Raw genomic sequence first — 14,182 nt, forward strand, 5'->3', positions numbered from 1 at the left:
CTTCCAAACCCATCATATTGGGGATTGTTTCAACATAAGAGTTTTATGTGAGATGCCATTAAGAATAAGCCATCTTATCTCAATTTATTCAATGAAGAAACTAATATATTTCCTACACAAAAAGCAGAGGACTTATTTGTATCCTCTCTTATAGTCATCTCAGCTAGTCTCTATTGCTGGAGTTTCTTTTAGAATGTGATATTATTATTACACTTTATTATTATGAGACACATTTCAATTTTTTCCAGTTTCTAAGTCCCTTATCATAACACACTGCATGATAGTCTCTGCATAGCAAGCATTCTAGCCCCTTTTCTTGTCAAAGCACATGTGACAGAATGTCCCTAACAATAATTTTCCCTTAATGATTCATGCCTCCATTTATCTATGTCCATGTACAGTTTTCCTCTGTATAGATAAGGGATTTCCAACATTAGCATATGTGACACCAGCAAAGGCTAATAAATTCTCCTGTATCAGAATTTGTCTGCTCTTACTCCTGGGGATCCTTTTGTTACCATGTGCAAAACCCTGGGCTAGCCTCCTTGAGAGCAAGGCAGAACACGAATAGAGGCCCCCATCATACCAGCCATTCCATATCACAGGCAAACATATATGGAAGCCCAGCTGTTACCACCTGGAGCAGAGGTAAACTAATCTGCTGAACCCATTTCAGACTGAATTACAGAATTGTGAGCAAAAATATAAAATAAAATCATTATTGATATAGGCACCAAATTTTGGGATGATTTTTCATGCAACATTAGGTGAACACACCGTAAATTTGTGAAGCTCATTCATAAACTATTGTTATTGCTTCAAGTAGATTTAATTTTATGAGTACTTGTTGCTCATCTTTCAATATTCAACTTAAGCACTAATACTTCCAGAAAGATTTTCTTGATTTCCTACATTTTAATTCCCCTCTTTCTCCTATAGAATACTCAGTATTTAGTTACTTATAGCTTCCTACCTTATATAAAGTACATTAATAAGTGATAAGGTATGAAGTTAATTGCTAAAACCTAAACAGTAAACTTATAAAGGTCTAATGTTTTTGTAACATTGGAATTAATTATGCAGAGAACCAAAAAACTGGAATTCTAAGACTCCTTTATATTCAAGTCAAAAGTTCAACCTTTTGAAGAATGAAGAATTTCACACCATTCTTAACAAGCCAAGTTGACTTTCTACAGTGGGTGAAAGAAGGGGGCTTGCACAATCCATGATCGCTATTTGTCAGCCAGTATGCAATATGTCTTATATACATTAATTCACTTATAACCTATGGTTATAGGTAATAGAAGGAACTTTTACAAGGGACAAATAAGCTTTTGACTGCTCTGCTTAATATATTACATCTTTGTATTTATTTAATACACTCATTGGGTATTATTCCCACATCTTATTCAAATATTTTGAGAGGTATAACCTGAATGAATGAGTCGATATTTGTGTAATTTTTCGTAAATTCTTTTTGTGGTTGAGATCGCTGTGTTCTAAGACTTCTGCTTTACCCCATATAGTGTTTTTTGATGGCCCAGTATGAAAACAGTTTTCCTATTATCTAACAATCTGTTAATATAAAATCATCAATGTATAAAGCCAAGCAATGCAGTAGACTCTAAGATGTCTTCAAGAATTGGATGATGACAGAATTCAAGCAATTTAATTGATGATGCTTCAAGAAATTTGGTTATTAGTTAAATTTTGGTTATTTAAGAAACACCTCAAAAAAGAAAAATGATTGAGTAAATAAAGGGGAGGGGAAAGAAGAAAACTCAACAGGTCTTATGTACTCTTATTAGAGAAATTATTTTTTTAATGGTTTACATAAGCTTTTCTATTAACAAAGATTTTATTTTATTTTATTTAAATTATTTTTATTTTTTGAGAGGGCATCTCTCATATTTATTGATCAAACGGTTGTTAACAACAATAAAATTCTGTATAGGGGACTCAGTGCACAATCATTAATCAACCCCAAGCCTAATTCTCAACAGTCTCCAATCTTCTGAAGCATAACGAACAAGTTCTTACATGGTGAACAAATTCTTACATAGTGAATAAGTTCTTACATGGTAGTCATCACAGAAACTTTCGGTTTTGATCACGCATTATAAACTATAAACAATCAGGTCAAATATGAATATTTGTTTGATTTTTTATACTTGATTTATATGTGAATCCCATATTTCTCCCTTATTATTATTATTATTTTTTTTATTATTTTTAATAAAATGCTGAAGTGGTAGGTAGATGCAAGATAAAGGTAGAAAACATAGTTTAGTGCTGTAAGAAGGCAAATGTAGATAATCAGGTGTGTGCCTATAGACTAAGTATTAATTCAAGCTAGACAAAGGCAACAAAACATCCATGGATGCAGAAGATTTATCTCAAAACAGGGGGGGTGAGGTTCTAAGCCTCACCTCTGTTGATCCCCAATTTCTCACCTGATAATCCCCCTGCGACTGTGCCTGTCTTAGGTTGTTCCTCCCTTGAGGAATCTTACCCGTCTCTGGCTAACCAGTCATCTTCCGGGGCCATACAGGGAAATGTAAAGTTGGTAAGTGAGAGTGAAGCAATATTGTTTGAAAAGGTTAGCTTTTTACTTCTTTGCAGATTTATGCCCTGTGGCTTCTATGCCCAGCATTTGTCTTGAGGTATCTTTACCACTTGGAAGAATTATGATACTCAGCAATTTCAATATGAGGCACGAATTCTACTTAAAGGGTTGTAATTAGGAAGGAAGAAGAAAAGCTATAGAGGTAGCAGATTGAAGAAAACATGGGAGGATTGATTATTTCTTTGACATATCTTCTTGTAGAGTAACATAAGCATGTATAGGTTTTAAACTACAAATTAAATTGCACACACACACATTAACATAATAGGAAAACAGCTACATAACCAAAGCAGACCTACAATTACCAGACATCTCCAGTGAAACCAAGAAAACCAGTTAGGCACCTTAGGCATTTGTGAAAACTTATCAATGATATGGTGGGTATCGTCTAACTGAATTTGAATAATTTGAGAAGAATCAGACAAATTAAAACAACACATTCCTGGGAACTGTTCACATTCCATATGTTCTTCTAACAGTAGATCGTCTGTAGTCACAAGATTTTGGAGCATTGGAACTTGCACTTCTCCTAATTCTTGGTTGAGTTTTGACAGTTTAGATACAGTCAAATTTGTTGTTTTACTGTATGCACAGGCCAGCTTAGATATCTCCTTCTTCATTCCAATGGCAAGTCCAGGAACCGGGGGGACGAATGCAGCTACAACTGCAACAGCACCAGGATCTTTGCTGAAGTTTTTTGATGATCATCTTCTGTAATGACTCTTCCAGAGAATCTTGATGTTGGAAGTTCTTCTTTATATCATATCTTAATTCTTTTTCTGGGTAGCCAAATTAGTCTTTCATCCTCTGTATAAACACAAACAAACCCTTTGCCACACTTTGATACGCCCTTTATACCATTGTGAGGAACTTATTGGAGATCACTACACAGGAACTGCTTTTTTTTTTTTTAAAGAGAAAGGAATATTATCAGAAAAATGTATTTCCATAGCTGATCATCTGACACCCTTTAAATGATCAAAATTAAGGATATTTAAAGCATGTATTAATCATTGATTTACAGTTAGTTTTATCCTATCAGGGTGTAATCCCCCTTTTCTTTCTTTCTTTATTTTTTGTTGTCATTAATCTACAATTACATGAAGAATATTATGTTTACTAGGCTCTCCCCTATATCAGGTCCCCCCCACAAACCCCCTTACAGTCACTGTCCATCAGCATAGCAAAATGTTATATAATCACTACTTGTCTTCTCTGTGTTGTACAGCCCTCCCTTTTCTCCCACTCCCCCCCATTATGCATGCTAATAATAACACCCCTTTCTTCTTCCCCCCCGTATCCCTCCCTACCCACCCATCCTTCCCAGTACCTTTCCCTTTGTTACCTGTTAGTCCATTCTTGGGTTCTGTGATTCCACTGCTATTTTGTTCCTTCAGTTTTTCCTTTGTTCTTATACTCCACAGATGAGTGAAATCATTTGGGATTTCTCTTTCTCTGCTTGGCTTATTTCACTAAGCATAATACCCTCTAGATCCATCCATGTTGTTGCAAATGGTAGGATTTGTTTTCTTCTTATGGCTGAGTAATATTTCATTCTGTATATGTACCACATCTTCTTTATCCATTCATCTACTGATGGACACCTAGGTTGCTTCCAATTCTTGGCTATTGTAAATAGTGCTGCGATAAACATAGGGGTGCATCTGTCTTTTACAAAATTGAGTGCTGCATTCTTAGGGTAAATTCCTAGGAGTGGAATTCCTGAGTCAAATGGTAAGTCTATTTTGAACATTTTGAGGAACCTCCATACTACTTTCCACAATGGTTGAACTAATTTATATTCCCACCAGCAGTGTAGGAGGGTTCCCCTTTCTCCACAACCTCGCCAACATTTATTGTTGTTTGTCTTTTGGATGGTAGCCATCCTTACTGGTGTGAGGTGATATCTCATTATGGTGGTTTTAATTTGCATTTCTCTGATAATTAACGATGTGGAACATCTTTTCATGTGTCTGTTGGCCATCTGTATTTCTTTTTTGGAGAACTGTCTGTTCAGTTCTTCTGCCCATTTTTTAATTGGATTATTTGTTTTTTGTTTGTTGAGGTGGGTGAGCTCTTTATATATTTTGGATGTCAAGCCTTTATAGGATCTGTCATTTTCAAATATATTCTCCCATACTGTAGGGTTCCTTTTTGTTCTATTGATGGTGTCTTTCGCTGTACAGAAGCTTTTCAGCTTAATGTAGTCCCACTTGCTCATTTTTGCTGTTGTTTTCCTTGCCCGGGGAGATATGTTCAAGAAGAGGTCACTCATGTTTATGTCTAAGAGGTTTTTGCCTATGTTTTTTTCTAAGAGTTTTATGGTTTCATGACTTACATTCAGTACTTTGATCCATTTTTAATTTATTTTTGTGTATGTGGTTAGACAATGGTCCAGTTTCATTCTCCTACATGTAGCTGTCCAGTTTTGCCAGCACCATCTGTTGAAGAGACTGTCATTTTGCCATTGTATGTCCATGGCTCCTTTATCATATATTAATTGACCATATACGTTTGGGTAAATGTCTGGAGTCTCTAATCTGTTCCATTTGTCTGTGCCTCTGTTCTTGTGCCAGTACCAAATTGTCTTGATTACTATGGCTTTGTAGTAGAGCTTGAAGTTGGGGAGTGAGATCCCCCCTACTTTATTCTTCTTTCTCAGGATTGCTTTTGCTATTCAGGGTCTTTGGTGTTCCATATGAATTTTTGAATTATTTGTTCCAGTTCATTGAAGAATGTTGCTGGTAATTTGATAGGGATTGCATCAAATCTGTATATTGCTTTGGGCAGGATGGCCATTTTGATGATATTAATTCTTCCTAGCCATGAACATGGGATGAGTTTCCATTTGTTAGTGTCCCATTTAATTTCTCTTAAGAGTGACTTACAGTTTTCAGGGTATAGGTCTTTCACTTCTTTGGTTAGGTTTATTCCTAGGTATTTTATGTTTTTTGATGCAATTGTGAATGGAATTGTTTTCCTGATTTCTCTTTCTATTGGTTCATTGTTAGTATATAGGAAAGCCACAGATTTCTGTGTGTTAATTTTGTATCCTGCAAATTTTCTGTATTCCGATATCAGTTCTAGTAGTTTTGGAGTGGAGTCTTTAGGGTTTTTTATGTACAATATCATGTCATCTGCAAATAGTGACAGTTTAACTTCTTCTTTACCAATCTGGATTCCTTGTGACAAAGATTTTAAAACCAGCATTTGTTGTCGCTATGCAGTAGGCTGACATCATTAAAGTAATCTGGTTTTCCAGGTTTCCAAAATGTTCGTTATTTGAACGTAGCTGCTGTGTTTTCCAATATTATGAGTGCTTACAGCCAAAGAGTGTGGCTGATAAATATTTTTTCATCATGTTTGGAAAAAGAACCAAATATAACTAAATTACTGCATTTATTTTTCCTATAAACCATGAAAATATTATGTAATTGCATTTTAACTCATCTACCATGTCATCATCCACTTTCTCCAGCCAAACCTCATACCATTCAAAGTAAAATAACTCAACTCACAACTAGAATATCTTCTAAAAATATTTTTCAGATTAGTTTCCATTCAGCTAACTGAACATTTAATTCCCTAAAAACAGCAAACCAGTATTTATAGCATGCAAATACTCTAAAGTTTACAGACTTCTTTCACATATATTGCTTTATTGGATTTTAATAAGCATGCTAGCTATGAATCACAGCCACTAGATAAAATATAAGAATATGATCATCCTGGCATTCATCACACTCACCATAATTCATTTTATAAAGGAGGAAATCAAGATATAAATGGTATGTTGTTTGGTTAAGTGAGAGAGCCAAGGCTTATACCCAAATCTCACTGAATATATGCTGCTTTTTGTATTACGCATATATTGTAATCAGTTTTTCTATAATCTAAGTGCTGTATGTGTCATGATTTATATCAGAGCAGAAGTGCTAAATAAATATGTTGATTGAACACATGCTAGGTTGTTTCAAATAATTAAAGAAATTGAACACTCATTGCATATTACTCCCATATCTCATTCAAATCGGGTTATCCTGCTTTATCAACATTATCATTTTCAACCTTAGAGTGGTATAAACATTATAAAAAGAAACACAGTAAAAGGGATAAAAAGTGAAATATTAGAGGAATTTCTGGAGTTTGTATTTTTTTCTTCTTAAGAGTTGTGAAATGAGATCTCTCCAGAATACACTGAACCAGAAAATTTCACTTCATTCTTAACAAGCCGTGTTGACTACCTACAGTAGGTGAAAGAAGGAGGCTTGCACAGTTTATGATGACTATTTGGCAGCCAGTATACTAAATGTCTTATATACATTAATTCACTTAGCCATAGGTCTTAGAAAGCACTTTTACAAGGGATGACCAAGCTTTTGGCTGCTCTGTTTAATACATCTTTGCATTTATTTAATCAAAATTATCATATTGTGTAAATAAATGAGGGTTATCATGAAAATGAAAAGTTATGTTGTAACTAATTCGTTTTGAAATAATTTAACACTCATCGGATTTTACACTAATTGCTTTATGAGATTAATGAATTTACATAGCTATTTGAGTCTCATTACTTGGCAGAGTGTGGAAGAAAGAAGCTAATAAACCAGTCCAAGGACTTCATTTGGCATGAAGCAAGTAGAAAATAAACTTCTGCCTTAAAGCAGTGGCAGTTTTACTTTGAAAGGAAGAATTGATCATGAAAGCTTTTCTTTTGTTTCAGAACTGGAAAGAAGATCCAAACAGGAGTGAAAAAAGTCATCTCTAGAAAGGATTTACTCATGTAAATATAAATCATCAGTATTAACTGGGGCAGAATAACTTATGTTTGGGGCCACAGGTTCTAGGTAGTGAAAGCAAGTATATAGGACTTTAGACAAGTTACTCCAAGTACAGATATATTTCAAGTTATGAATGCTGAAGGATTGTGATAGTGACAGGACAGTAGTTGAATTCAGGATACAATTTGAAGGTAGTACCATTTTGCTGATGAATGGGTTATTTCAGGTAGTTAATAAAAAGACTTTTTACAAGGACTCAGAGTATAATGAAACCATCTAAGGAATAATGCGGTGCAATAACAACAGGGAGATCTTTGTACCCTTAAGCCTTAAGAGGAAAGGAGAGAAGAGGTAATAGATGGTAATCAAATACAGATATGAATAACATGCCACTTGAGAAATTGTATGACCCTCATTGGAAGAATACAACCTGTGTGCGAGCTGACAGGAGGGAGCTTACAGGAAAACCCCTTCAAGCCACCTGCTTCTCATGCTAAGAATGTCTTACTATGCTCTCCAATTTGGTTATCCAAATGAAAGCTAAAGAAATGATTATTAGGCAAAACTATGCAGGGCAAAGAGGATGCTGGGGAAGAAAGAAGAATGCATGGGAAGTGTATATGGCAGCATTCAACACACACTAGGTGTTAGCTTTCTGGCACTTCTGTAACAAATTAATACAAACAGCTTAACACAATACAAATTTATCACACAATTAGTATCACAATTCTGAAGGGAAGAAGTCTACAATTACTCGCACTGTGCTAAAATCAAGACGTCGGTATGGCTGCATTCCTTCATGAGGCTCCACACAGGAATCTGTTTCCCTGCCTGTATCAGCTTCTAGATGCCTCCTCCATTCACTGGTTTGTGTTATTGCACCCCGTGTTCAATGCCGACAACAAAGCTTTTGCCATCTCTTCCCTGACTTTGACCTCTGCTTCCATCCTCACATCACCTTCCCTGACTCTAGTTCTCCTGTCCCCTCTTTCATCATGTGATTTCATCAGGCCCACATGAATAATGTACTATAATCATTCCAATTCAAAATTCTTAATTTGTGCACATATACAAAGTACCTTTCATTAAACAGACATACACTAAAGCATATTTACAGGTTGTGCTTAGGTATCTCGAAATACAGAGAGAGAGAGATTTACAAAGTAAAGGTGTTCCTATATTATAAAGCAAATATATTTCAGGCATTATTCTGCCTAGTGCACTATATTTGAAAGTATAATGTACTGTGGAGTCAAACAAAACTATATCCTAATTCTTGTTCTGAAATACATTTGCTTTATAATATAGGAACACATTTACTTTGTAAATCTCTCTCTCTGTATTTATCTGTATGTTTTTATATATAAATATAAATATTTTATTTACAAGCAAAACTAATAATGTCAAAAATGTTAGTTATAATGATGACCAGAAATGATAATAATTAGTGTCCTGTTATATTATATCATCACATATGTTCTTGTGTAGTCAATATATATATATATATATATATATATATATATATATATATATATATATCATGTATGCATTCACAGATTTAAAGATACATGTTTTATTTATCCATATATGTGATTTTTTCCATATACATTTAAAAATTATGAACTGAATATTAATATAATTATCAATATTACTATCATTATTCTGTCTGATTATGCATAATAGTTTACTAATATATGAACATATTAGATTTTTGTATTTTTATTTAGGCTCCATATTATTACTGTGTTCTTAGTATGCATGCAGTGTGAATAAGACCACAAATATTAAAAGGAAATTTTGTTTATTGACAAGTCATGTACAAGAAACTTCATTTTTCAAAACCATTAGTTTCTGACTTCTAGATATACCTCATATAGCTGTATATAAATGACATGTATGTATTCACTCAACTATCATTCTGTTGGGGAAAATTTAAAAAAAAATTTTTGGCAATTAAAAAAAAAAAGACCTCTCCACTTATTATTGAGTAAGTCTTAAGCCAAACTGTTATGAGCATCACAGGTAATCTGTTAATGAGATTGCAGAATGAAATCTTATCTCTTTATGTAGCCAGGCAGACACAATCCATTATATGCACATTCTCAGTATAACTAAAAACTTGTCTTCATATGAGAAGACTTGACAACACCATTTTCTCTACACAGTTCATCTGAATTTCACCTGGTATTTGGGATAAACATCTGGGTTAATTACCTTTATCCAAAAGAAAATTAAAATTTATCCTGTCTTTATAACAAATATTACAATACAGGGATGCTATCTTCCTTAATGTTTACATTTCAAAGGTATGGCTGAGGTTGTAAAACTAGTAAGAGGATTTTTAAGCTTTAAAAAGACTTACATATCAAAGAAACAGAGAAAATATTTACATTTACAAATTTTCTCACAGAAATTCTCCAAGAAAAGAAGGAGGAGAAAAGGTCTCTTTTTCCCTTTTAGCACCAGGGAAAATTTAATCTTTTTTTTTTAAATTCACTGCCTTTATAATATTAGCATTACTATAATGAATTTATTGTTGTTACAATACCTTGCTAGCCTAGCATGAGTTATAAGTTAGACTCCACAATACTCCGAGCCCATAATAGAAATATTGTTCTCACCAGCATTTCCCACTATTTTTCTTCCAAATGCACAAGAGAATTGTATCTGTCCTCTCCCTTTTAATTTAGTCGTGTTACTCTCTTGTCTCAGCCAATAAACTGTAAGCAGAGGCTTGTATGGGTCAGTTTCTTTCCCCTGCTTTGACGAGAGCTGAGGTCCATGTGTGGAGGCTTCTCTCAGTTTTCATCCCCAGTTGAAGGCTGCAAGGATCATAGCCTCCAGGCGGAAAAGGATGGACATGGAATGTAAGAAAATGAACCTTTGCTGTTTATAGCCATTTCAATATTGAGATAATTTATTGGTGTAATCTGCTTCATTCTGACAGCTACAGGATCATTTAAGTTTATTTCTACAGGAAATCACTTGTCAGAGCATCGCAGAGCCTTTTGCAATCCCTTTTGCCCACATACTAATCTCCCATTATTGTAACTAACAGCAGTGCCACTACAAAGCAATGATAAGGCAAATTTGAGCTTTATTTTACACAGGTTGTGTATGTGTGTGTTTGTGTGTGTAAATTTTACCTACATTCAGGATTTAACATATTTTCAAGTGCACCTGCAGTCAAACCTAACACACTGTTGGGGTGGCCCCATCAAACTTTGAGAAGGAATACAAGAGCTATCATATATTTATGTCACACGATACAGAGAGAGAGAGAGAGAGAGAGAGAGAGAGAGGAAGAAAAGAGATTTCAAAATGTGACAAAGTTTTGAGAAAGAAACAATAAACTCAGAGAACTGAGTCTGTTAGAATGGATTTGTTCTGTATGATCAGGAAACCAACCAGGTAACTGAGATCCTCAGAAAGCCACTCACTTCACCTATGCTATAAAAAATGTGATGGATAAAGTGCTCCAGCATTGTTAAGAAGTTAGGCGTGAGCTATCATTTGTTGGCCATGTGTTGACAATAAAGATTCTGCTGTAAGACTGATCTTAATGATGATAGGATTCTGAAATGAAAGGAATCATAGTTGTATTAACCATAATAGTCCAGAGGACCAAATGGCAGTCAAAAATTGCTATAATCTGTAAAACCAATATAATACAATCAAGGGTGGATGAGCAGCTTAGAAAAATCACATCCTCTGCTTGATTTTCAGAACTGACATTGTTTTCCAACCCTGATCTCATCTATTGAAAGGGAAGCCAGTTCTTCATGATAAAAATCTTTGAAACTCTGCCATGTACAATAACTATCTATTTATTCCTTCTCCAAAGGGATATGGCAGCCATTTACCTGAACATTACATAAATGATTTCAAAGGATATAGGATCTGAAGTGACATTGACTACGCAGCAATCAGGTTGGGGAAATAATCATGTCTTCCCTCTTAGAGTGGAAGTATGCTCATGCCAGATTATAAAATAGTCTTGGTTGAAATCCATCTCATAAAAGTACATTAAAATATGCATTAAAATAACTGCAAGAATAATCATGCCAATAGTGCTTCTGATAGCAAAAAATTTATAAAGAAAATCTATTGTGTATAGTAGTTTAATAAAGTGTGTTTTTTTCATACAGCATACCATTTTATAGCAAATACAAAGAATAACAAAACTATGCACATAGTTAAGAAATATACTAAAACATTAGGTTTTTTGAGAAAATAAAATTCTGATGTGAATAATTATAGGGAAACTAACAAGAACTTTTATGCTTAGGTTGCATAACTCAAAATATTGTTTGTTTTCTTAACTGATTATTATTTTCTATTTTTAGCTTTTTAATAATTTGCCAATTGAAAAGAAAAATTTAAAATAAATGTGTAAAGTTAAGGAATCAAAGCTACAAAAATGAAGTTTCAAGATATCAGCAAATAAGAATTTGGGTACAAATTGATGAAACTGAAAACAGAAATCAATAGAAAAAAATCAATGAAACCAAACACTGGTTTTTTTGTAAAGCTCAATAAAATTAATAAGCCGTTAGCCAATGAGAAAAGAAAGAGCATACAAATTACTAATATCAAAAATAAAAGTAGGGACAGCACTACAAATCTTAGGGACATTAAAAGAATAATGGATATAATGAACAGCTCTATGCCCACAGATATGATAACTTAGATGAAATGGACCAATTCCTTGAAATAAACAATTTGTAAAACTCACACAAGATATATACAATCTAAATAGACCAATATCTACTGAGGGAATTGAATTTAAAAATTTACCTTCCAAAACAGAGAATACCAGGCTCAGTTGCATTCACTAAACATTTAAGAAAGAAATCATACCAGTTCTCTGTAATCTCTTTCAGAGAATAGAAGCAGAGGGAATACTTCTTAATTCATTCTATGAGGCCAGCATTACACTAATACCAAAACCAGACATTCTAAGAAAAGAAAACTATTGAACAATATCTCTCATGACCACAAATGCAAAAATCCCCCAAAAAATATTATGAAATTGAATCCAACACCATATAAAAAAAGTATTCACCCTGACCAAGTGGCATTTATAATGATCATATTATAATCAGATGTATCACAAATCTGATTCAGTGTTCAAAACTCAATTAATATAATCTATCACATTGCAGACTAAGAATGAAAAATCACTTCATTATATCAATAGATGCTGAAAAAGTAATTGAAAAAATCCAACACAAATTATTGATAGAAATTCTCAGTAAACTAGCAATTGAGGAGAGCATCCTCATTTTGATAACGAATATTTAGAAATAACCTACAGCTAGCATCATACTTAATAATGAGTAACTGGAATCTTTCCTTCTGAAACTAAGTACAATGCAAGTATGTCCTTTCTCACAACTCTTTTTCAACACTGTACTTTATGTTCTAGCTGATGCAATAAAGCAAGAAAAGGAAAGCAAAGGTATACTGATTAGAAAAGAAGAAATAAATTGTCTTTGCACATGACATGATTGTCCAGGTAGACAATCCAAAAAAACAACAACAACCTCCTGCAACTAATAAGCATCTATAACAGGTTTGCTGTATTCAAGGTTAATATACAGAACTAAATAAATGGAAAGAGAGTCCATGTTCACACTTAGGAAGAATCAATATGTCAGTTCTTCCCAAGGTATCAGTTCTCCCCATCTTGATCTAAAATGTAATCCCAGTCCAAATAACAGCAAGTTTTATTCTAGATGTGCACAAACTGATTCTAACGTTTATATGGATGGAGAACAACACAGAATAACCAACACAATATTAAAGGAGAATAATAAAGTTGGAGGGTTGACACTACCCAATTTCAAGATTACTATAAACTTGCAGTAATCAGGTAGTGTGGTATTGGCGGAAGAATAGGCAAATGGATCAATGTAACAGAATACAAAGTCCAGAAACAGACACCTGTAAATATAGTCAACTGATCTCTAACAGTTAAAAGAGGAAAGGCAGCATAATGGAACAAAGAGTCTTTTCAGCAAATGGTGTTGAAAAACCCACATGAAAAAATTAATCCAGATACAGACATTACAGTTTCCACAAAATTTACCTAAAAATAGATTACATACCTAACTGCAAAACAAATGATGACCCTTGAGGCTATATACTAAGTGAAATAAACCAACCACAGAAAGACAAATATTGTATGATTCCACTTAAATGTGGAACTTAGAATAATCAATATCATAGGGGCAGAAAATAAGAGGATGGTTGCCAGAGCCTAAGGGCAGGGGAGAATGGAGAATTGCTTCATGGGAGTAGACTTTTAGTTTTGCAAGATGAAAAAATTTCTAGATATTGGTTTCACAGCCACCAGTATAAATGTTCTTATAAACTGTGCACTTAAAAATGGTTAGGACTGCTATTATGTTAATATGTGTGTGCAAATTAGTTAGTAGTTTAAAACCTATACATACTTAAGGTACTATACAAGAAGATATGTCAAAGAAATAATCAATCCTCCCAAGTTTCCTTCATATGCTACATCTATAGCTTTTCTTCTTCCTTCCTAATTACAACCCTTAAATAGAATTCGTGCCTCATATCGAATTTACCGAGTATCATAATTCCTCCAGGTGGTAAAGATACCTCGAGACAAGTGCTGGGCATAGAAGCCACAGGGCATAAATCTGCAAAGAAGTAAAAAGCTAACCTTTGCAAACAATATGGCTTCTCTCTCACTTACCAACTTTACATTTCCCTGTATGGCCCCGGAAGATGACTGGTTAGCCAG

This window comes from Manis javanica, chromosome 14 (genome assembly GCF_040802235.1).
Source record: "Manis javanica isolate MJ-LG chromosome 14, MJ_LKY, whole genome shotgun sequence".
Classification (NCBI taxonomy): domain Eukaryota; kingdom Metazoa; phylum Chordata; class Mammalia; order Pholidota; family Manidae; genus Manis; species Manis javanica.